The sequence below is a fragment of the Lissotriton vulgaris genome, chromosome 1_1, assembly GCF_964263255.1.
Source record: "Lissotriton vulgaris chromosome 1_1, aLisVul1.2, whole genome shotgun sequence".
Lineage (NCBI taxonomy): Eukaryota > Metazoa > Chordata > Amphibia > Caudata > Salamandridae > Lissotriton > Lissotriton vulgaris.
The window spans coordinates 1,400,397,758-1,400,424,412 of NC_141685.1; the positions used below are offsets into that span (position 1 = coordinate 1,400,397,758).

The 26,655-nt window shown below is 42.9% G+C and overlaps 1 protein-coding gene across 1 annotated transcript in view; it reads right to left on the bottom strand.

Annotated features, from left to right (window-relative positions):
- SRPK2 (SRSF protein kinase 2) overlaps positions 1 to 26,655 on the bottom strand; it is a 760,208-nt gene that overhangs the window by 657,863 nt on the left and 75,690 nt on the right. The gene's annotated exons all lie outside the window — the stretch shown is intronic.

A 26,655-nucleotide genomic window follows, 5' to 3' on the forward strand; every position in this document is an offset into this window, starting at 1 on the left:
GTGTAACCCAGTGCCATAAATTGTTGTTCAATTTTCGTAAGGTCAGTCGGCCGCCATATATTTAAGAGACCCAGCCCAGGTGTAAGGGTGTGTTCTTTCCCCAAGGCTTCTAGGATGCCCTCCGTGGCCCTCTCCCAATGAGGTCTCACCCCCTGGGCAGTCCCATATCATGTGGTAAAAAGATGCGTCTTGTAGACACCCTCTAAGGCATAGTGCATTACTCCTGGAGCCTATCTTTGCAAGGGTTGTTCCAGTGAGATAAGATCTCTGCAAGATTTTTTGTTGGATAAGTCTATGCCGCAGTGTTATGGCTGCCTCGCGAGGGTACATCAATGCCGCCTACCAGTCATCGTCTTCTATTGTTCATAAGTCCAACTGCCATCTCTCTCGAAGTTTGTGAAAAGTGTCTGGCAGATTATTGCAGACTTTTTTGTATGTGAGTGATATGGCCTTTGTAAGCAGTGGACTTTCAAGAAGCCTGTCTTCATCAAGAGGGTATGAGTCTGGGATATCCGCCATGTCAGGGATAGCTGTTGTGAGGGCTTGTCTAATTTGTAGATATCTCAACACCTCCCCTTGGGCCATATCATACGTCCTCTGTAAGTCCTCGAATTTGAGAAGTGCCCCCTTTTTTACCAAGTCTCCTATTGTTGAGATTCCCATTATGTCCCACTTATCGAACCCGGGGTGACTGCCAAGAAGTCCCAGTCTCTGGGTACACCACAGGGGCGTGGCCTTGGTGAGGGTCGGTGCCCATCCTAGACGGGAGTTCACCAGGTGCCATATCATCACCGTGTGAGCTGTGGGGCCAACGTAACGACCCTATCTGGCCTTAGAGTTTAGTGCCTCCAGGTATCCCGCCCTTCCTATCTGATATCTATATAGCATGTATGCCGGATCAACCGGGGATCTGTAGATCCAGTGGTTCACCACCACCAGCTGCGTTGCCCAATAGTAAAGACGGAGATCGGGGAGGGCAATGCCCCATCGTACCACCTTTTAGTCAGCTTGTTCATGGCATAGCAATGTTCGTATTTTGCTCTCCAAAATATGTGTCTGGGACCCTGTGGGGGCATTTTTGAATGATGTACAAGAACCTGGGAAGGGCCAACATCTTAAAAAGGGCTGCTCGCCCCACCAGGGACAAAGGCAGGGAGCGCCAGAGTTTAACGTCTGCCTGTAGTCGCGCTTCGGCCTGGAGATTACGGTCGTAGAAAAGTTGGGGGGCCAGAGTTACAAAGATCCCCAAATATTGGAAGCCTACCGTGGTGACCTCCACCGTGCAGCCTGATTGCAATCGGGGAGCTTGCCCCTTCAGGATGAACAACACTGATTTGCTCCAATTGATGGCATATCCCGAGTACTTCCTGAAGTTCGTGAATGTATTCAAAACCCATGAAGGGGTTTGTAGGGGGATGCCAGGTAGAGCAATATATCATCTGCATATAATGATATTCCATCATTGTGCCCCTCCGCCCATTTCAAACCCCTCATCATAACATCTCGCCTAACCCATGCCACAAGTGGCTTCAGCATCAGAGCGAATTGCAGAAGGGAGGGAGGGCAACCTTGCTTGGTGCCCCTATTCAGTGGGAAGGGTCTGGATGTATAGTTATTGACTCGGACCTGTCCCCGAATATCTGTATACAGTGTTCTCACCCAACCCATGAATTTAGGACCGAAACCCATACGCCTAAAGACTTAGTAGGGCCATTCGATGGAATCAAACACCATCGAAGCGTCCAGGGAAAGGATGACAGTGTCTTCTTCAAGAAACTCACGACGCACTATTATGTTATGGAGGCGTCTAATGTTTAATGCTGTGTTCCTCCCGGACATGAAGCCCGAATGATTCGGGTGGACCAGTGATGAAATGACCGCTATTAGGCGTAGGGCTAGGACTTTAGCTAAAATCTTTGCTTCCACATTGATTAGGGAAATTGGGCGGTAGGAGCCACATGCATCAGCAGGCTTACCCGGCTTCCTAAGTGCTACGATGGATGCTAGTCATTGGTCTTCCGGTAGGAGACCCTTCTCATAACTTTCTTCAAACATGGCCCGCAAATGAGGCGTCACCTGAGTGGCCACTACTTTCATAAATTGGCCCATCGCTTTGCCTGATTTTATCTTGGTCATTGCTTTTTGGATCTCCACATCTGTCAAATCTCCCTCCAATGCCTCCCTGTTTTCGTCCGATGATACTGGTATGTCACTGTCCTCAAGAAGTTGACAGGAGTCCTCTAAAGTGTATGAAGTAGATGGGGTGTAAACCTGTTCTAAATAATTTGCAAAGGCATTGGCAATATCCTGTGGTTGCGTGACGTGTGACCCATCCCCGAGAATAAACTGGGGCACCCATATCTCCCCCTGTTCCCTCCTCTCCAGCCATGCCAATAATCTCCCGGCTCTGTCCCCCAGTTCATACAGTCTATGTGCGGTATGAAGGAGTTTGGCCTGTATCTTTTCTCTAGCTAGGATCTTATATTCCTCCTGCTTGAGCCTCATGTGGGGTCTAGTGTCCTCTGAGGGGTGTGTAAGAGGTTTAAGATGAATCATATTAATAATGCCTACAAGGTGAAAAAGTTGGTCACCTTCTTCTGCTCATATTCCTTCTAAGAGAGCTATGGGAAGAAACATGATATTACAGATCCCCAAAAGGAGATCTTGGGAAGTGTTGTGAACTAAGGCATCTACCTGATGGATGACAGTGAAGTGCTTCTAGGAATCGCTGCTCATCTTGGAGGAAGATCCATAAGTGTAGGTGGAAGATCCATTGGTGTAAGTGGAACCTGAAGTAGATCTTGTACAGGAATAAACTTCCTCTGTGGACCTGACGCCAATCGTGATATTGGTGGTGAAACTTCTCATTTAAATTTAGAAGAGGAGTTGGAAAATCCTGACGTGGTTTGACATTGTATGCTCAACACAGAGCAGACACACTGCTATTGCTCTGAAATCAGCAAATGTCTCAATGTTGATGAGCTTGGAACTGTGCAGAATACCTTCTCTGGTGGATGGGGTTCTCTTGGCATTGATGTTGTACCTCCTGTACAGCTGGCTTTCAATGGTCAACACATTGGTTACAAACCATAGTTTGACATAGAGACGTTCAACATCGAATTGTGATCTCGGGAGTGGTAGATTTGTTGTGAGTGATGATAATGGAGGCGTGGCTTCTTCTGTCTAGCTCTCCCTCTTGGGAACCTTGCCTGGAGAACACAAGGACCGAGTAGAAGAAGTACCTTATATGGCCCGCGTGCAGTGTTTTTTCTCTTCCTCTACCCTGGAATCTTTAAGCTTCCTACTCAGACGAAACGTTTTGCAGTCCTCTAATGTTCTGTGACATTTTTGCAGAAACTCTCTTTGAGTGGATAAGAGGACAGTATGCAGATCACACACACAGAATGTGGATCAGAGGCAACCTCAGGAGAGGCACTTCACAGAACGTGAAGGCATTTGTGGAGAAAATCCCTATAAAGGTGATAAAAAAACAGAAGGAAAATACTACAATTGCATTTAAGAATTTGAATTAACTCAAGTTACACAATCCTGAGTGAAAAAAGCAGGGTGAAAACCCTCAGTCTTATTCATCTACCATGAGCAGGAAATGAAAACAGAGACTGTGAGGCAAACTGATGGGTCGGTGCCTGCTGGTAAATGGAACTTGCTGGCTCCTTAAAGGTGCAGTGCATATTTTCAACCGTGTGCACTTTTGACCTAACGGGCCCCTTTTCATACATGTTTTCTTCTATCCTGTAGGAGTCTTCAAAACTAAATGTGATAGCTTCAGCACTGTTTTTGCTATATGCTGCAGTGTTACCTTTTGTATTGTCTATTTCGTTGATTTATTGAATGTTTAAGCAAAATATACAAGATATCTCATATACATGCATGTATAAAAAAACACATCCTGCTACAGAAACAAATATCAAGCATGGTTGCCTAAAACGAGCTTCAAGTGTATGAATCTGGAGGGGGAGGAGGGATGCGGCAGCATGGATAGAATATAGATACATGAAATAAGGTGTGCAGCATCGCTAGAGGGAGGTAGATACACTATAGGTGAGGAGTGGGATCAACAAGTTTGGGGAACGGACTTAACATTTTGTATTGTCTATATTTGGCTAATAGAGAGAGAAAAAAAGGAAAGAGCTGGCCTCTTTCATTTAGGGAACTTGGGCACTCATTGTGAAAAATGACAGGTATTTCCTCCAATGCGAATTATGGATGATGGTTTTTATGTTATTTAAAAAGTGCTTGGGTCCTCACAGGCCCATGGGAATAGTCGACATTTACGACTATCAGTAAAGAGTCTACAATGCAAAACATTATATTTTTAACCTAAGATTTGAGAGTATTTCTTTGGATTTTTAGTCTTAACTTTGCTCCTCCAAGTTTTTTTACTTTCTTTTCGGCGGTCTTTGGTACAGAGGGGGATTTTGCTAGTTTTTAGTTATGTTCTCCTGCCAATTCCGTGGATTGCCTACAGTTTGAACATATGAGGTTATTTTTCTTCTAGATTTTTTGACTGGTAGGGCAATTGTATCCCTCTTACTTTGCTCACATTTGATGGGCTGTGTCTTTCTAAGCTCCACTGTTATTTAATCTGTTTGGTAAGAACTGGCCTGCTTGCTTATACAGTTCACATGCTGGAGTCACTGAGGCTGATCATCTGGATCCTGACATGACTCCTCGTCATTCAGAACTGTGGCAGAGCATGAATTTTTTTTAACCGAAGAGGGGTTCCTCTGTGCAGAAACATTACAATCTCACTGAGAACTCTAAAACAGAATTTGAGTGTGCGAAGGGTCTCTTCTGCGGTCTATTTAGCCGTAGCATGCTGATATTGCAGAGACAAGCGTAGTGATTGAATTTGTGTTGAAGACATTTGAGAACAAGCTGGATGGGCTCACAGTGTGGTAAAGCAGCATAGATAAGTGAGGGGGAAATGCCAAGATCTAGAGGCACAAGCGTTGGTGTTGGAAGTTAAGATAGCAAATTTGCAGACCTTCAGAAGTAATGGTATAAATGGATAATGAAGTTGGGTGGTAAGATGAAGAGATTGGTCTTTATCCGAATTTTTTGGAGAGGGGTGTTTCTGTGCATTGTGGAGGTACCATCATGACTCCAGATGGAGTGTCATACACTGGAGATATTGATGGACCTTTTGGATTTGCTGGGTCTGATAGGGGACGAGGTGTAGCAGGCGAGTTGCACTGTTTACTGTCTTCCGTCCCAGACAAAAGGAGATTAATCTACAATGGGTGGCAAGGTTATAGGCATGCTCCTTTCTGCAGGCTTGAGAGGTAAAACTGTTTGAGTGGCAATCAAAATAAAGGAGGTGCTGCTGGATGGAAGCAGTCTCCTTTTTCCCAGGCATCAATCAAACACACTGATTAGGAAGAGACGCTTTTCAATACAAAGAAAAAATTGGCCACAATTCTCCTGGTTTATTTCCAGATGTTAATCCAAACACACTAACTAGGAAGACAGCATTTTTCAAAACAATGAAAACTATTGGCCAAAAAGAGCCTTGTGGCATCAGTGGGTCATCCAGGGTGTCTGAGAGTGGAGTTGGAGGGAGAGTACTTTCACACAAGTTGACTCAGCCCAGGTCTTGTTGGATAAATGTTCTGGTAACTATGAGAAGAGATGAGATGCATGTGCTGTACTAGCATCTACATACTTCCCGTGACTTATGGGGTGGGATTTACTGAAACTACGGTTTGGTTTAGCTGTCCTGAAAAAGGTGGGGAATTGTTAGTCTTATGACATATTTAGGTTCTTCCATGTTTTTATTTTTCTGCTTTATCTTTTCTAACCGGGGTTAACCTTGAACCTCTTATATATAAAGAGCATTATTACATGATGTCAGCTTAATGTTTGAAATGGGACCCTGCTAAACTATTCAAGCTTTGCCATAAATGTAATCAATGCTGGGAGGGTTCCAGAAACGGTATTTACCTATATTCAAGCAATCCTACAACAAGTAAGGATTTCTTTTTTAAGCCAGCGACTGCCAAAGCTATTACTCCATGGAGAGAAAAAAAATTCAAATCTTTGTCACAAGATCTGCAATTTATTAGGTTTCATATGTAACTAGGACCCCTAGCTGCAACGCATCTCACCATAATTCAGGTACCAATAAAAGCCACAAGTAATCCTCAATCTTGTGATCGCCAAGCTTGACTATGACAATAGCCTATATCTTGGCACCCCCTACTTCAAAATATGCACAATTTAAAAAAATAGAAAATCGAATGTATACTGGCATGGGTAATATAGGGAGAGGGTGGTGCTATGTGACTAATATAACAAATGGTGCTGTTCAACCTGATTATATTGCCAAAGTTGTGAATGAAAACAATAAACAGATTTAAAAAAAAAAATTAAATAATACAAAATGCTGTAAAGACTCCTCCTCCACCTTTAACACAGAGAACACCACAGTTCTGCAAACACGTCACTAGCTACCTGTAGTTAGCCGTTCAATGTTCAAAGCAATTGTCCATTGTCCACAGAGACTCCAACTAAAATAAAATTGCTATACATACAAATTACATTTAAACAATACAAACAAAATAGGATAGAACATAAAATATCATAACATGTGTATTTGTAAAGAGCATGTTCACCCAGAGGTCTCTTGGCGCTTAATCACAGATGTTCATTGTTACCCAACTCAATGGTTCTCATTTTATCGACCTGGGATGAAAGGCTGAGTGAACCCGCCGGGATTTGAACCTGTGACCATGAGGTCGAACACAGGCCCCTGCAATGGATGCATGATATCTCACGATATAGTCCACTGAGCCACCAGACCCTGCACAGTTAATCTAGTCTTTTTGATGTCATCCCTGCATCAATTTGACATAATCCAATCCATTTCATATACCAAGTCATTACTTGATCCATCATTGTCAATAAGACAGGACAGGCGATTTATGCATTAAAGGATCAGGAAAACCTTGCTGTCAACTGGATTGCACAAATATATACTCTCCCAGCAAGATTAAATAATCACAGAATACTAATTAGACTACCTAACCATATGAATGTCTGGCGAGATCTACACGGGGTTGCAGGGGTGTTTAAGATCAGTCGTATAGCCCTCTACCTAAAGTGTCAGTTATGGCAGTGCGCTCTGTCATTTTTGTGGTTCCAGTGAATCTCTATAAGGGCACATTTTACCCATTTGGGAAGGGTGAGGCATCACTCATGGTAGTGCAGTGTTTGTGACTGATTCGTCTTTAATTTATCTTTGTATATTATTAATATTGTTTAATGTATTCACTGCATGTTGTGCCGTTTTATATAGTCATTTATGATTTGTGTATTTACTGTATTTGTTTTTAAAATACATATATGATATATTGCTGTAATGCTTTCTATGCTTTTATGATATTCAATTGAAATCGAATAAAGTTTACGAATGAATGAATGACTAATCTGTTCTTATCTAAGTTTAGTAACTGTCACAAGTAAAGATGGAGCTGATACATTCCTTCTGCAAGAGATTGTATGTAATGCTGATCTGATCTTAACTCAACCGGTTCTTGTTGTGTTTGACAAATCACAATTCCTATGTTTCGCCGACCCAGTGTTGCTTACTTCCCATTACTGAAAAAACATTGCCCCTAATATTCCATAAACTCAGGCCTTAGTCCATATCTTTTTGTGAGATGCCCACCTCAGTTTCCCCTCCGATTCTGGTCTGCTCGGTGCCAGGACTATCTGACTATTGATAACACTCAGGATCTCCCTTGCTGCATGGATTTGTTTCTGATTCTCTCACTGCGAGCCTAACATTTTAGCAGAGTGTGGTTATCTAATCACTTATATACTTAAGTGTGTTGTACAGTGACAAACCTCTGGAGAAATCATACACTTCAACATGGTACAGGTGCGGTCAGGTCAATGTACAGGATGAATACAAATCTTGCATTAACTGGCTGATCCAGAGCCTCCACAGACAAGCGCATGCCTAGTTCATAAACACTCCTTTGTGCAGGTCTACACTCTCTTAACCTCTTCGCTGCTGATGACGAGCTCAGCTCGTCATCAGCTATGGCGCTGCTATGCTGATGACGAGCTCAGCTCGTCATGTAACGCGGCTTTTTGAAAATTGCCGCACACAGCGGGGAAAAGCCGCTGCAGCGATGCGGTTAAGCACCATCCCTTCACAGCAATGTGGGACAGCTATTGTATTATGGCCTAAAATGTTTGACTTGTTAAATGTGCTATTGCAATAAGAAGAGGAGAAGAGATGTTATGGAGTTTGTTTTTGTGTATTACAGAGCATTGTGATGGTGAATGCTGTGGTGTTAGGGAGTATGGAGTGGGAAGGTGTGGTAGTATGTTGCGTTGGTATGCAGAGGTGTTATATGAAGAGGTGGATGGAATTCTGTGATGTGATATTATATAGGGTGAACTGGCATAATGTGATCGCTATAATATTGTCCATTTATTTGATTTGGTTTAATATGTTGTGGCATTCAGAGGTGTGGTAAGGTGTTGTGCATTGTGGCTTTGAAGGTTGGATGTGAATGTTGTGGATAAGATGTGCTGCTATGTAGTGTTGAAGGTGCTGCATGACTGTTTAATGTGACTGAACGATGTGCGGCATGATGCAGTATCATTGTGTTTATTGGTGGTATGAAGTAGGTGAAATGGTGTGATGCATTCTAATGTTCTATGGTGTTGCATGTTCTGATGTAGTCTGATGTTTTCTGAGCTAAAGTACACAATTTGTGACATAGTGTGACGCGGTTAATGTGATGCAGTCTAGAGTGCAGTATTGTTTTAAACGGTGAGATGTGGTGGAATGTGTGGTAGGTCTGCTGAGTTTTGGTAGGGTGTGGCACAGTAGTGTATTGTGCAGTATTTTTATGGTAGGTGTTATCTGCAGCATCGTAATTTGTTGTATGGTGTGTTGAAATGATGTACGTTGTGTCATTATTGGACATGGTGTGGGTTGGTGGTATGCTTGATAGGTCACAGTATGGTTTCTAGTGTAAGACCGTTCCTGGAATGGGACCTAAGAGGAGTGTTATATGATGGTCTGTGTGGTGCAGTATGGTGTAGCGTAGTATCATGCGAAGTGATCTTGAGTATGATCATATGTGTGTTGTGGTCTCCGGTACACTGAAAACCTGCACAATGTCTTATGCCTTTGTGTGGTGAGGTGGTATAGTACTGTATGTAGACCTGCGTGGTATAATATGTTGTGGGGCAGTTTGGTGTCACCAGATGTGATCTAGTGTGAAGGCTGTGTACTGGTGTAGCCTGTTAAATGGTGCAAGACTGGGGTGTCGGTGTCTGAGTCATCTATTAATGCCCTAGAGAACAGGATGAAGTTGGTTCCCAGAATCAATCACAATCATCATATCCATTCCAATGCACCACAAAATGGGGAAGCTCATAAAAAAACTAAAAAAGCACACATCTTCTCAACTTCATATTCTTCCGGGCCATTAACTAGTAGTTATAGTAATTTATTCTATCAGTATTTGATCATAAGATACAAGTACAATAAAACAAAAGATAAATACAATATAAATAAAGTTCTTACATCATCATTACGTTTAAGATACTTTATCGTAATTTGATACAAATACATAATAAGGCAAAAGGGGAAATAACCCCTGTCCAGATTCCAGTAAACATCGGGCTTTTCTATTTGTTGACTTAAATACAAGAATAAGGCATATGGACAAGTTAAATCGTGTTAGAAACTTTTTCATCCTTAAAGTGCAAGAGCCTATAGCAGCAGTTAGAATAACTTATAATGAATTGACATACGAAGGACTATATGTAAAGCCAGTCTGCAACATAAAAATAGTAGGTTTCAATGCGAGTACATTTTCAAAGTGTAAAATGCATTATCATGTAATAATAAAAATTCACTACCAAAGGAAAATAGAATCACTATCTAAATTCCAGTAGCCATTAGATATCTACATTTATAGTTTTAAGTACATGAGGAGGGATCTAGGCAATTTAAGATTAAACGTTTATTCAAAGGCAAAATGCAACTGCTTAGAACAGCAACCTATGTTTGGCTAAGTTAAACTGGCATAAATACATATGCATGAGACCAGTCTGTACTACAAGATATTAAGTTGCATTCAGTATTTTACAACGGATACACCATGCATACATTAAATACCTTGACACTGAGAACATGACCCATTCAGTATTTTCTGATCTTAAAATACAGATAGAGTCTCTGAGTCGTGTCACAGATACTAACCGACAAACCCACCTTATCCATCTCCTCCTAGTTTTCATACACGCAGGGCAGAAGAACATAAAATACACCACAGATTCAGAGATGTAGTTACACACTAGGCATAAAGGTTTAGTAGGGCTCAGTTCTCACTTGCTTTTTACTGAGTTTACCTGCAAAATCCCAATATCTAATTTTAAAAACAGAGATCTTACTAGTAGGGGTTCTATTCAATGCATAAATTATTTAAAGGTCAACGTGCATCTCATGTCAATAAAACAGTGCCATGTGCCATTAAAAATAACTAATTATCCAAGATATAGTCCCAGCATCTTGACTATCCTTCCTTTATCCAAATTGTCTGGCTTATCCCATGCTTCTTATAGGTCCAATTTATACAGCCACATCTTAACACTCTTAAGCCAAGGGCTTGATCCCACTTTATGCAGCGCTTTGACATAATGCAGCTTGTTTAATGTGGATCTGAGACTTACCCGTCCAAATCTTAACCCAATAAACTAGAGGTTCAAGTGCAGCAATATGTGATATATCCTTAATTCCTAGATCTAAGTGCATCGGGTCAAGTGTGGCACTCGGTGGCATAACCAATATTGCTCTGATAAACTTGTCCTCAATTTTTTTCCATCCCTTTTGTTTGGTCAGAGCCCCACAGTTCTGCACTGTAAAGGGCTTCACCAAGCCCTCTAATGTAATATATTTGTAGCGCAGGAGAAATTGGTTGATAATTGAATTCATTCAGTTTCTTTTCAATTGCGGACTTAACATGTTGGAGGGTCATCTGACTTTTCAGAAACAGGTCAGCCCAGGAAAAATTACTTGCCAGTCTTACTCCTAAATAATCAAATTCCTTGACCTGCTCCAGGTTCCAGGAACCAAACTTCATTTTCCCTTTGAAAGGCCTAAAAGGCTGGAAGGTCGTAAATTTAGTTTTAAGTCCATTTATTTGTAACTCAAACAACTCTCATGCCTCTGAGAACCGGTTCAGAATGTTTTGTATGCCCATAGGTGTCTTTGATATTAACTGTGTATTGTCGGTGGGCAGGGATTTACTGACCTGCTAAGTTCGGACGGGCACCATTAAACTCATAAAGCATATTCATTAGCCCAGTCATGTAAAGTGTAAACAAATTTGGGGCTAAGACTCAACCCTAGCTAACCCCCACAGGAAACATCAATATGTTCAGTCAGTTCGCCCTCCCTGCCCCAGCTTACTTTTGCATAGTTCCCCTTATGAAAACGAGTTACTAATATAATGATTCCATAGGCATTCCCATTTCCTTTAGTGCATCGCGCAATTTCTCCCGGGGGATTAAATCAAAAGCAGATTAAAGGTCCACGAACATTACGTTTGAATTCCACTTACTAATTAAAAATCCACTTCAATAAAATCAATAAAAATAACACACATGATCTATAGCACTCCTGTAAACCTTAAAATCAATGGGGTTCACCCACAGAATCAAAGGACCTGGGTATGAATAGTATAAAAAAGGGGGGTGATCCTTGACTATGAATTGGTACAACACTTATATAGTTATCATTTGTTTCTCGATGGTGCGATTAGATTTGCATATGTTGATTAAAGCAACATGGGGGAGATATATTCAAGTGATATTGGTTGTATGCACATTAACTGCAAGCATAGACAGTACCCAAGATATAGCAAAATCAATTTGTGAAAAGAAACATTGATTATAACCACACTCTGATTTCTCGTTATATCAAAATTCACGTATTTATTTACAATACCATAAAACAATTCTAAACGGCGCAAAGGACTATCAAGGTATAGTCAGTGAAAAAGGGGAAAGGGGTGCTCTTAGTGATTTGGAGAGGAAAGGGGAAAAATGAGCAAGCATAATATACAATTGTAATATTTACAGAAACCAAAGCGGGAAAGCTTCCGCTATCATAACAGCCTGTCCACAACAATTGAAAGGGGAAGGAACTTAAACTAGACGGGGTACAGGCATCCAAAATGATAAGCGTCGACGTTTCGACCCTAGTGCTCCTGGGGTATTTGGGACCTCGGCTGCGGGTCTTCTTCAGGACAAGGTGATGGAATGGGGGCGATAGGGAGGGGGAAAACTTGGCCGTATTCCAACGAGTGATCTGGATTGAACACCAATAATGCTGCTCAGGTTGGACCTCCGTCCAAGCTTGTAGGGGGTTGGTCACCTAGTATCTTGTCGGTGGTCTAATGGTTCAACTTAACATTCAATCAGATTGGTCTTTACTGTTGGGCCACTTAAAAGTAGCTAGTAGGGGAGTCCTACAGACGCAGCAGACTTGGAACACATGTTGTTTTCTTGCCCAACTTTGAAAGACTTTTGGGAGGGAGTATATACCGTTTTAGAAAGCAAAAAGATCTTTCTACCCTCTCTTACTGCTTTAACAGTACTACTTGATATACACCCTGTCTCCCTTCCTCAGCCTGCTCTGGTATCGATTCTTACATCCTGTGCTAAACTTACATTAGCCAGAGCATGGATTTGTCCCAAACCCCCTAACATCTGGGAATGGTGGTCACTAACCAACGAAATTCACTCTATGGAGTTCGGAATAGCAAAACTCAGAGGAATTCGTTCACTAAAGAAATTTGAAAAAATTTGGGGTAATTTTATATGAAGGCCTCGTGGCCACTTAACATTGTCTGTTGGATAGATACTTTGATTTTGCATTTTGATTTTGTATCTAACTATATCATTTTTTGCTGTTATTCTCTCTGTTTGAACACAATTAACTATGCTGCAACGTGCTCCAAGTGGTAATCGAAACAAGTTCTTGTTAGAGTTACATTTGCTTTGTAAACAATTTTTGTCTTATTATATGTGCATTGATTTGTCTTCCTCATCAGTTTGTTAATAAAAAAATTTGAAACCAAAAAAAAAAAAGGAATAAACTCTGTTTCTCCTCCATCCAGGCCTGTATCTTTGTCAATATCTGGTTGCTAAACATTTTTTGGGCTGTGTCTATAAAGCTGATAAGTCTATAGTTGGCTGGGTCCCCTTTGTCCTCTTTCATATATATTGGGATAATTTCAGCCCCCTTCTAGGTGTCCGGGATTTTCTCTCCCCCTTGCTTTAGCATTTGAAATCCTACTTAGTATATAGCCACAGATAATTGGCTCTGAGCTATATAGATCTTCTGATATTTTGTACAGTCCTGTCACCTACCCGTTTTTCCATGCTTTCAATTGCTAAGATGGTTTCCTCCATAATGAATGTGACAGGCAAGATACTACCCAAATCTTGGGCACCAATCTTACCATCCTTTCTCATATCTTGAGTTGTACTCCCTTCTTGCATAGAATATAGTTTGGAGAAGTGTTGCTTTCAGATATAGGGTTGGATGTAGAAATCATCTTCACTTAAGCTGGAGGAGTTTGTCAGGTTATTGGAGGTTCGACCCCTGGACAAACTGCAGAATGTAGAACAGGGTTATGAACAATTCTGCAACTGGGTTCTTACTGCCCTTGATTCTCTAATACCAATGCGGTGGGCAAAATGTCATGTGAAAAATCGTAGCCCTTGGTATAATGAGGCGCTTGCCGAGCTTAAGAGAACCTGCCGGCAAGCTGAGAGGGCTTGGAGAAAAGCTTTCGATCCCGCGTTAAAATCGCTTTACTTTGCCCAGCTTAAGTCCTACCACAGAGCTATTTGCCAAACCCGGGCCGCCTATTACGCAGCTGAGTTTTCTAACAGCCCCAACCCCTCTAAGTTGATCTTCAAGGTACTTAAAGACCTGATGGGGAAACGGGCCACCTCGCAAGAAATCTGTACGGACTCGCACTGTGAAAGCTTGGCATCCTTTTTCGTGGAGAAAGTACAGAAAATCTACCGAGGATTCGTACCAGCTGCCCCCGGGGATGCTCCTAGCGAAGTAGAGGTCTTGGTGCCTGAAACTCTGTCAATCCTGCCGAGTATGTCCAATGAGGTATTCGATACTCTGAGCCTTAAAATTAAATCTGGCTCTCCCTCAGATCCTCTGAAACCGGAGTTTTTCGCCTCTCTCCCGCCTCTCTGTCGTGAGCCCATTATGGAGCTGATCAATCTTTCCCTCAGAGAGGGCGTGGTTCCGTTACCCTGGAAACAGGCTGTGGTCAAACCCATTTTGAAGAAACCGAATTCTGACCCCCTGCTCCCGGAGAACTACCGGCCCATCTCCCTCCTGCCTTGGACCGCCAAGGTCACGGAGGCACACGTGAATACCATTCTGTCTGCCCACCTCTTGCGTAATAACATCCTTGACGAGACTCAAAATGGGTTTCGTGCTCAACATAGCACTGAAACGGCTTTGCTCTTTATGATTGAGCACTTGCGATCAGTGCTAGACGCGGGGCAGACCGCGGCGCTCCTATTGTTAGACCTGAGCGCCGCGTTCGACACGGTGTCTCATGACATTTTGCTGCGGCGTCTGGAGGAAGTGGGGATTGTCGGGAAGGCTCTTAAGTGGTTCCGCTCATTCCTCTCGGACCGGTCTTTTAAAGTAGCCATTCCACCTGGCCAGTCCTCGTACCATTCTCTGGAACTGGGAGTCCCTCAGGGCTCTGCCCTCAGCCCCACATTATTCAACTTGTATGTGAAACCGCTGGCTGCTGTCGTTAGGCAATATGGCCTTACGATGACATCGTATGCCGACGACACGCAGCTGGCGGTGACACTCAGTGGGGACCCTGAGGTGACTGCGCCCAGATTCCGGGCAGGACTGATAGCTGTGGCTAGCTGGATGCGTAACAACTGCTTACAGCTTAATGCTAAAAAGACCGAGGTCCTGATTGTGGGGAAGCAGGCGGAACTCTGGGGAGACCAGTGGTGGCCTCTTGAACTGGGGGCGATGCCTATTCCAGTGGACGAAGTTAAAAATCTGGGGGTATGGCTGGATTCTAACCTCTCCTTTGCCAGCCATACAAAGAAGACAGCAGCCACCTGCTATGGCATTCTGCGAGGACTTAGACCAGTTCTCAAATTTTTCGACCCTCCCACACGTCAACTGGTGGTTCAGGCCTCTATCCTCTCTCGGATAGACTACGGGAGTGCCTTGCTCCTTGGAGTCAATCAGGCTGAGGCGACGAGGCTTCAGAGGGTGCAGAATGCTGCTGCACGGGCCATTGTAGGTCTCCCGAGACGATGTTCTGTCTCTCCTGTTCTGGCCTCTCTGCACTGGCTTCCGGTCAGACAGAGAATCAAATTTAAGGTTCTCTGTCTGGCATTTAAGATCTTAAAGCTGTCTTCACCTCCGGCCTTGACAGGCCTTATTTCTTCTTATGTCCCTTCGCGATCCCTCAGATCCGAAGCCCAGTATCTGGCGAACAAGCCTAGGTTCAGGCTTAGCAGGATGGGAGGACGTTCCTTCCGCGTGCTGGCGGCAGATTTATGGAATTCCCTTCCTGTTCACATTCGGGCCCTCAACAGCTTGACCCTTTTTAGAAGGGCCATCAAAACCCACTTGTTCATCTCTGTAGGCTAATATCCCCCTCTTTCAGCTCTGATCTGTTGTGTTGTTGCATATGATCAGGCGCCAGGACGCCCCTTCGCTGGGGCAGCTGTTGCGCCTAATAAATGTTATTAACATAACATAACATAACATTTACAATGTTTATGTTTATGTTTTGTAAAGCGAATGGCTGCCTGAGGGCTTCCCCGCGCTGGTGAGTGTTGAAATGAGCTCAAGCAAGAGTATCTTTATTTATTTGAATTCAGGGCCATTTAACCCTCCTTCTATCATTGGATGTTATAATTGGCAAATCCAACCTACACTGGTTTTGATTGCTAGATAGATAAGGGGTATTCTTCAGATCGAGTACAAAGGCATTGTCGTCACTGTAATTTCTATCGATGACCACTATATCACTCAGATTAGGCCATGGGACTACATATTAATATATATTCTATTCTGCTTTTAGAATTCGCCCTTCTATTGGTATCATTTGCTCCTTGGTCCGATTTCGTGCATCCATTAAACACATGCAGACCATATGTAAGGGAAATAGATGCTAACTGCAGGGCAAACATAGAACCTCTATTTAGGCGTGGATACAGCAATCTTGGGATACCCATTTTCTCATCTTCCTCCAGCATAAGGTCCTGTATAAAGTCTACATGTTCAAATGAAATATTCATATTACTGGCTATGACAAGATGATTCTCAATGTATGCTTCTTTAGAAAATCTAATAATGCCACCAGAGTTCCTGAGCAATGGTTTGGGTATTGAGGAAAGATTATACAGGTTAATCAGTCTCACTACAAACCCAGTATATCAGCAGAATTAAAATGTAATTTATTTATCCTAAAGGCTGGCAGGTCTCAACCCAGGTTATTAGGCCACCAGCCAGATATCCTGCGGTCTAGATTCTATGCTAAACTCTATCTTGAAACACACATATGTGAAACTTATCTATGAAAGTTCCCCATTCTGGGTCTATTACGTTACATAAAATTTATGCGAAGTTCCACAGGATCATATTAAATTGTGAGCTGTCATCCTTATCCTGCGGCAAATATTGTGTCTGATACTCCTTTCACTGCTTCATCCAGCCACCCATTTTCTTATGTGTATCTAATTTACTGTTTGCCTGTTCCCAAGTTAACATATGGCGTGTGTGTAAGGACAATGGAAGATTCCCTCTTGATGGTGCATCACTATAGTTTCCAAGTCAATGAATTTCATTACGACCGTTGCCTTACTCACTTGCAATAGTAAGATTTTTGGGGCCAATGGTTTGTGTTATGCGGGATATTTCGCTCATGTTAATAATGTGGTAATCCGTAGGGGGCAGCTTGTTCTTAAACTGGATTAGGGAACACTTGGGAGGGGGCAGGTGCACAAATTCAAATTCTCTAGTCCAACTGCATACTCCTCCCTGCTTAAATGTAATCAAGCTGTGTGTTCTGTGAAGAACAGCGTTTCACCTCCAGATCAGATCTGATCAAGGAACAACAATGTCTGATCCCTCACCCAGTTGATCACTTTGTTTTAAAGAGACTCACTATTTTCCTTAGCTCCCAGAGGTAATTTAGGGACATTAACCATATACAACTTTTCTGATAAAATCCCATTTGAGTTAGATTGGTTATGCAGACTTTCCCTCTTTCTCGATGACCTGATTCCTGAATTCCACCTTTCACCATAAAGTCTCACGGGCTGCAAAGGGGGAATTTGGGATAGTCTCTTGTTTCTTCTATCATCATTTATCTGGTACAATGGAACACAGTGTTGGGATATACAATCGGCTACGGGGATACCAAATTTCCCTACTTCCCTTATTTCTGTCCCCTTTTGTATTTCATTCTAACGTGTTATTATTTATGTTGATATGTTCTTTCACATGAGGTGTACTTCCTTCCATATTCAGTCCTCCCATTTGGCTACCTGATTTTAACCTTCTTAACGTTTGGTCCAATTTCAAGCGTTTTCGTTACCTAACAGGTAAGCCAAACCCACCCTCTCAATCATAGACCACAACTGAGTAACTTGTACTCGCAAGCTACCAATGTCACTCCTCATTTTCTCACTAAGCTCTATAAATTCTTGTATGGAGACACCCTCCGTCATTGTAATACGTGTTATTGTACCCACATGAGACACTCCATCCTGTATAACCATTCTATCAACATCCCCGTCAGCAAGGGGACTAAATCGATGTGTGCAGGGTACCTCAGTGATATAAATAGCCTTGGTAACACTACATGCCCTTTCACTGGCTGGGGACTGTCTCTCCAGATTCACGGCACTCGCAGTTTGTGCTTCCTTGTTTAGGTCGGTAGGGACTCACCTCCCTGTGGTAGTCTGGGTTTTCTCCGGGATTAAGGTCGTAGGTTTAGCAGTGTTCTGTTCCTATTTAAATATTCCAACAATTTTTTTACCATTGTCTGGGCATTCTTGCTTCTTCCCTTTATTCAAAATGGTTTCTACTTCTTAGTTGAGGCTGTTTTAATCTATCACACGGTTTCCTGCAGCATGTTGGGCAGGGCTTTTACTCTTTACCGGTCCCTGTGGGCTACTCTGAGCTTTTCTCTTCTCCATAGTTCCATCAATTTAACAGGGGGAAAAAAGGGCCAACAAGTCTGGTTTGGAAGGCCCATTAAATAAGGAGCCACTCAGCGCTAGCTGCTAGTCCCACACTCTCATAGACTCCTCGTTGTTCCACCACTTAATAAGAGATGCACAAGATTCTCTCTCTGCTCAGGCCCAGAGTAAACTGGGGGACAGGGTTACAATACAAGGAGCTGGGTGCTTTTAGGTCCCGCTGGATGCACTTGCTGCCCTGCTAGCTCTATAAGGGCGTTTGCGCTGGTACTGGAAGAGGGAGGTGGTACCGAACCTCCAGGAAAAGTATGTGTACATTACCGGATGCAAATCTGGCTTCGGGCATCTGGACCAGCGCGAGCTGCGTGCCTGACATGGAAAGGAGCGGAGCAGCTGAAGGAGCCATTAACAAGGAGTTGCGATGATCGGCCAGCAAATGGACTGTTAACAACATGTTTATCTGTAAAAAATGCAATACTGGATGCATTTTCCAGGAAGGAGGAAGAAGCATTTAAACAGCAGTTGATAGTAAAGGGACCATAGAACCAAGAGCTTAACTCCTCTGGAATTCACCTTAAAGGCAAAAATTGAGATGACAGCCAAACCTTTTCTCAATCTTATATCCTAGGGCTGCCTTGCTTATTTTATTAGCCACCTCTTGCATCCGAGCTTTGAAGGCTTGTAAATTTATCGGTAAGGCTCAGAAGCCGCAGTAACTGGCTTGTCATCTTTTTATTTCAAAAAGGCAAGACACAAAAATGTATAACATAAATAGCGAAGAAGTGGGAAACCCTGGACAGAATGTGCACAATTACTAGAAGTAAACTCTGCAGATGGTTGTAGATTTTTCCAGTTATCGTGAAAGGTACTAGAAAATCACTGCAGATAGTTCTGAAAACTTTCATTTGCATGCTGCGTCTGTCCATTGGGCTGTAAGTGAATATTGCTTGTTGTATTCATAAGCCTATACAAAGGGTTTTCCAACATAAGAAATATTTGGGAATCCGAAATTATTTTTGGGGATAACCCACAGAGGCAGAAAATATTTCTAAGAAATAATTGAGCTATTTCTTTGGCAGCAGGCAATTAAAGTAATGGACCAACATGAGGCATCTTACTGTAAGTGTTGATGGCCTCCATAACAACTGAAAACCCTCAGAAAATTGGAAGCTCCACAATAAATTCAGTGGGAATAACTGTCCAAAGTCATGAGAGATTTCTAAAGGTCTTACAAAACCTTCTGGTAACTGTCTTTTAACTATGTGATTGTGCGCAAACAGAACCTCTTGCCACTCTTTAAAGATGGCCACCAAAAATAGATGCCAGTTATATAATGGTTTTGAAACCATGATATCCTGAAATAGGTATCCCATGCTACATCTTCATGACCTGTAATGGTAAATCTGGATTAGGTAACCATAATTTCATGGACACAAGGTAGCCGATCCTTAAAAACATATTCTTCAACGTTGTGTTGTGCAAAAGTTGGAGGACTCTGTAATGTAAGATATGCTTCTCTTACCCTATCAAGAAAAGAATGAACTCCCATCAAAAAACAGCGAGGTGAAAAATGGGGTCTGGTTCTTCCTCTTGATGATTAATCTTACATTTATAGCACATCAGTTATTATATTTTAAGACCCAGGAATGTAAGATATATGAATGTCAAACCAAAAAAAAAGATGTAAGCCCATTTACTCTGCCTGCTGTTCTAACATTGCACATTTGGGAGTACTTCCATATCAGTATGTACTGCTATTCAAAATCTGGCCCCCAGAAACAAATGTCGCCACTCTGTCAAAGCTTCATTCATAGCAAGTAACTCTTTCTCTCAAACAGAACTGACCTTGCAACTAAGAACAAGAGTAGGAAAAGACTATGGGGCACATGCATCAATGTAGGATTTTGCATTTCCTAAATAGCGAAAATTAAGGAATCGCTATTTAGGAATTGCAAAATCCTATGCATCAAGAAATCCTAATTTTTTTTAGGATTTCTTAAATTTCGGAATTTGCGATTCCTTAATTGCGAATCGCAATTAAGGAATGGCATTACATTGATTCCTATGGGCCTAGAGGCCCATAGGAATCAATGCCGTTTTGCATTTCTTTTTTTAGTAAATCGCAATTTGTTGATGCATTGCAAGGGCGCAGAGGGGGGTCCAAAGGACCCCCCCTGCATCCCTGAAATGTATTTTAAAGTGCATGTTTCACACAAATGTCCTAAGGACATGTGTGTCTGTAACATGACACTTTTCAAAATGTATTTTTGTGCTTTTTGAAACAATTTCGCAAATTAACACGAGGGTCAACCTCGTGTTAATTTGCACTTCCTATTTCAAAATTCGCATTTTTAAAAAAAATGATGCATTGCATTTAAGGAATCGCACAAATGCGATTCCTTAAATGCATTCGTATTTTTAGGAAATGCAAAAAAAAACGCATTTTGAAAAATTGTTTCACGCATCCCAAAAACGTATTTAGGAAGTGCAAACGGCCGAATTTACCGATTCGCACCGTTTGCACTTCCTAAATAGGTTGATGCATGTGCCCCTTAGTTCTAATTTGTCATTTTTTGGTTTATGTAAAAGAACTGCTGCAATGGCTCTATCAAAAGCATGGTTTCCTCTATAGGAGGAAGAAGGGGATCAGGATGATGCTAAACTAGGGCCGTAACAAAAGCTTACTTCAGCCTACAAAAAGCTTGATTAGCATTGGAATACAAGAAAATACATTCCTTTTCTTTAAAAAATTAGTAAATCGGCACCGTACACTGTGAAAAATATTGATAAATCGGCTGTAACAATTGACAAAGCCAAGGAAACACTGGGTTTCTTTAATGGAAGTGGGAACAAGCCAATTTGAGACAGTTTAAATCTTACATGGATCCATGGAAAGACCCTCCAAGAAAGAATATAACCAAGATATTCAACCCGTTACCTCAAAGACACATTTCTCTGGCATATCTGTAAACTTGTAGGGTCATAATAGTTGTCTGCGTCATGTTGAATATGGTGATATAAGGTAGATGAGAAAGTCAAGGTGTCATCCAAATAAAGAATGACTAACTGATTAAGCATAACAACAAAAGCAGGATCCATAAACCTTGAAAAATTGAAGGTGCGTTGCGAAGCCCAAACAACATAACCTTGTATTTATAATGTTAAATAGGTATACAGAAAGCAGTTTTCCATTTGTCCCTTTTCTTAACAAATGAGAAGCACCACAATGATCAAATTTTGTAAAGACCTCAGCTCCTTACATGGACATAACATGTCCATTCACTTCAGGTCAATTAAGGTTCTATGGGAGGCCTAGAATGCAAAAATAATTGTTTATTATTGTATGGATGTGAAATTCTTGGTGCAAATATTGGTGCATCTGGACACTGATACAGTAGCAAAGATGGGCGAGGGATGAGCACAGCAAAGGAAGCAGCAATACAAAAATGGTGCAGATCAGAAGCCACAATAAAGGATTTAGAAGATTGTAGTGAAAGATCTGAACTCTCTCACCTTTTGGCTATAGACTATACATTTGTTTTACAACCATACTTGAAAAATATAAAAAGGTCTACTGTGATAAGATAGATGGTGAAGGTTAGACAGGGCCAAATTTTGGCTTTTATAAAGTGGAAGCATTTGCTTAAAAAACTTGTGATTATGAACGTAACACCACATATATGTCCCTTCTGCGAACTGAATAGACTGTCACTTTCATATTTGATTGTAGTTTGCACAAAGTTTGGTCAAGAAAAGAGAACTGAAGATTTGCCGAGTTATGGAACTGATGATCTTAGATCAGAGATGCGAAAATATAAAAGACTCTGCCATCAATTCGGTACATATTTTGGTGGAGAAATTGGCTGATTTAAAATAGTATGTCTATATGTATAGCCCTTTAAACTATAAAGCATAGCAGCTATGTAAAGGTCTGAGAAATTGATACAATAACTGAATATGAGGAGTTAACACTTGCCACTTTGCACTTTCACATAAAGCCTTGTTTCACTATTATGTAATCTTTTTTACTTTTTAATTGCGTTGTAAAGACTGTTAAATGATTATAAGAGCTGACAGGATAAAGAAGTTGGAAAAGTTACAATACACACATGTTTTATAAAAATGCATGGTGCACTTTATTCGAAATCCTCTATATAATACCATTAAATTGAATTTTGTTACCGCTCTTTCAACTTAATAAGCTATAAACAATTACATCTTACTAGAAATTAATATGATATCATTAAATAATTCTAGTGCTGTTGCTTCTTGTCTAAATTAGAAAGATTGTAAATGGAAGTTTGTAAATGGAACTCCATTAAAAATTCAATCCGTATCTTGACAGAATTTCATCACTGAGGTCTCTTGATTATAAGTGGTAGATGATACATCATATAGTATATAGTCGGTGCATAGATATTTTTAAGTCTGTGTGGAACACGTGCTGGGGGTTAAAAGGGTGCTACCCTTAACAGAAGGTGCTCCACGCAAAGGGATGTAGAGTATCGTTTTATTCTCTATATTCAACAAGGTCTTGCACAGTAACAGGGATTTGGAGAATCCCAAAAAGGTCCACAGTTCTAGATAGTTATGCCCTCCTGGTCCGGCCGGGGTGGATCGTCTTACTGCAGAGGTCCACTTCTTAAGTAGCAATGACATCCGGCTCCATACGGCACTTGAAATAAATAAAGATAACACCCTGGGTTACTGGTGTTGCTGGACCACTGAATAAGAAGGAGGGGGAAGCGGGGAGTGGGGGGGGATCACCAGGGACCACTACCAGTGTGAAAACACAGCAAGCGTCTGAGTGAGAACAAGCGGGGACGTGGAGAACGCCTCAGAGTCACACAGATCCCGTGACCGCCCACCACCCCTACCCGTTCCCTCCCTGTGAAAAGACCAGCCTCCGTAATCTGGCCCGTACCTTGTGGAGCCACACTTCTCCTCCTGAAGTGTGGCGGGGCGGAGCGTGGTTCCGTTGGCCCCCCGGCTTTCCTTCTTCTTGGGGCGAAGTGATTCCGGCGTCTTTCCTGGACTCCGGAGACGATACCGCTTCCACATTCTCTTCTCCTGGAACACCGGGGTCCTGACGAGATTCCCTGGACAGCTGCTCTTCTCCCGGTCCGCTCGCGCCGTTCTCCTCCGGTTCTTCCTCTAAGAGCGCCAGCGTCGTTCCTGATTGGAGCGAGGGTGGTGACGAAGGTGGTGACGACAGCGACGGCGGTCCCTCCTCCGGGAAAGCCCAGGCCGCCTTAAAGGGACCGTGTCCGAAGGGAGGCTGTGGCGGAAAGGAACACGGGTTAATGTCGTCACCTGACCCGTGGCAGGTAGGGACCCCCTGACACATCCCTCCCCCAGGATTTCCCCGATCGGGGGAAAGAGGAAATCGGGATAGAAAGTCAGCATTCCCCTGCTCCGAACCTTTGCGATGGCGGACCTCAATCTGAAAGGGTTGTAGAGCCAAAAACCACCTGAGGATACGGTCATTGTGTCCCCGGTTCCTTTGAAGCCAAGTCAGAGGGGCATGATCCGTATACAAAACGAAGGGCCTTCCCTCGAGATAGTATCGGAGTTTGTCCACACTCCAGCGGACCGCCAGACATTCCTTCTCAATAGTAGAATAGGCCAGTTCTCTGGGGAACAGTTTACGGCTGATGTACAAAACCGGTCTCTCCAGCCCATCATTGTCCTCTTGAGAAAGAACCGCCCCTATACCCACCCCGAGGCATCCGTCTGGAGGATGAATGTTTTTGTGAAGCGCAGAGATACCAAGATAGGTGCGGTGGTAAGGACAGTTTGTAATGCCTGAAAGGGATTGGTTTCTTTGGGGGTAGGGGCAGGTAACCTAGGGGATGACTGGGTTTTCTTCAACAGATCTGTAAGAGGTCCAGCCATATTCGCAAACTGAGGAATAAACCGCCTATAGTATCCCACTAGGCCGAGAAATGCTCTCATGTCCCTTTTTGTTTTTGGATAGGGAACTTCCAGGATAGCTTTCACCTTCTCCGTTTGTGGTTCTATCAACCCATTGCCTAGGAGATAGCCCAGATACTTCACCTTTTGGAAGGCGACCCTTGTCATTTTGGCGTTTATGTGGAAGCCTGTTTGTCTGAGACTAGAGAGTATGTTCTCAAGATGTCTTGTATGCTCTTCCCATGTCTTACTGTAGACAACGATATCGTCCAAGTACGCCGACGAATACTGCTGATGGGAAGACAAGACTTTATCCATTGCCCTTTGGAACGTCGCCGGAGCGCCGTGCAGTCCAAACGGAAGAACAGTGAAATGGTAGTGACCAGAGGGCGTGGAAAAGGCGGTTTTCTCCTGATCTGCCGGGTTTAGTGGAATCTGCCAATACCCCTTGGTGAGGTCTATAGTTGTGATATACCGAGCTTCACCAAGATGTTCTAACAACTCGTCCACGCAAGGAAGAGGGTATGCGTCTTGTTTAGAGACCCTGTTTACAGCTCTGAAGTCAATACAAAAACGAATACTACCATCCGGTTTGGGGACTAGTACTACAGTAGAACACCAGTTGCTGTGTGAGGGTACAATCACCCCAGAACGCAGCATCTGCTTGACCTCTTCTTCGAAGGCTGCTCTTCTGGCAGCAGGGACACGATAGGGCTTTTGTTTTACTACCGTCCCGGGAGCAGTGGGTATGGAGTGTATCGCTATGTTGGTCTTTCCTGGTTGGTCGGAAAACACATCAGAAAAACGGAGCAGCAGAGATAACACTTCTTTCCGTTGCCCTTCAGTTAAGTCAAGGTTTATAGGGGTGTCATGAACAGTATGAGGGACAGTTGTAAGGGTATGGACTGCTTGGGGAGGTTTTCCTAACCACTTTTTTAACAAGTTTATGTGGTATATCTGGGTTTTATTGCCCTTAAGGCGCAGGATATACGTGGTTTTACCGATTTTCCTGCATACCTCAAAAGGTCCTTGCCATTCCTTCCTGAGCTTATGTGTTGACGAAGGCAACAAGACCAAAGCCCAATCACCAACGTCAAGTTCCCTCCATTTGTTTCCCTTATCATAAAAGGTCTTTTGTCTGTTCTGGGCTATGGCGAGATGATCATGAGCCAATGTTCTTAGTTTGTGAAGTCTGGTTTGGAGCTGTCGGGTATAGTCCAGTAGAGCCTCTGCCTCCTGTACTCCCTCCTTTTCCCAACTGTCTTTGGTTATTTCGAGTAGGGTTCTTGGGGTTCGACCAAATAACAGCTCAAAAGGAGAGGTGCCCAAGCTGGCTTGTTTTTGACTCCGGAGGACAAAGAGAGCCAAGGGTAATAACTGATCCCAATTCTTACCATCCCCAGTTAGGAGTTTCTTTAAGGTGAGCTTTAGGCTACCGTTGTATCGCTCAACCAAACCGTCTGTCTGGGGATGATAAACAGAGGTTTTGATGTGAGTGATTCTGAGTTGTTTACAAACTTGGGCCATCAAACGCGAAACAAAAGGCGTTCCTTGGTCCGTAATAATTTCTCGAGGAAATCCCATCCTAGAGAAGACCTCGACAAGCTTCTGAGCAATGGCTGATGATGTAGGTGCCTGAAGGGGATATGCCTCGGGATAGCAAGTGGCATAGTCCACTAAGACCAACGCATATAAATGACCTCTCGCAGATTTAGGCAATGGCCCTATAAGGTCCATTCCTAGCCTGTCAAATGGTTTCCCTATTATGGGTAACGGGTTCAGAGGAACCGCAGGGGGAATATAGGGGTTTCGCCGTTGACAGATCTGGCATTCTTGACAATAGTGCTGTATCTGTGCATACACCCCTGGCCAGAAGAAGTGTTGTAGAATGGCCTGCCCTGTCTTTTCTGCGCCTGAATGTCCTGCGAGCAAATGTGCATGTGCAAAAAACAGTATCTGGTCCCTAAAGGTAACAGGAACCAGGAGCTGGGGTACCGCATCCGGTTTAGCTACCCTATACAACAAACCATTTTTTTCAATGAATTTGGGATAGGTTCTATTGACAGGGTCCTGAGCGGATCGGGCTATGTGCCAGGCGTTGGTGAGAGAGGCATCATTTAACTGGGCGGTTCTAAAATGGGTGTCCCTAGCCCATGGTTCAGAAGCAAGAAGAGTATTGCTTGGAGTATATTGTAAGGCATCAGACATAAGGGTGGTGAAGCTTGGGTTGTCAGTCCCTATTATCATTGACTAGGGGAGCGCATCCACAACTCCAACCACTACTTCTGTTCTAGTCCCTGCGGCGGTAGAGAGGCCTACTTTGGCTAACGGATACTCCCTAACGTCCCCATGGACGCACCTGATGTGAACAACTTTCCCTGGTAGCAGGCATGTAGAGGGAACCAAATCTTGTTTAACTACTGAATGTCTACACCCCGAGTCGAGTAAGGCACTAACCACCCT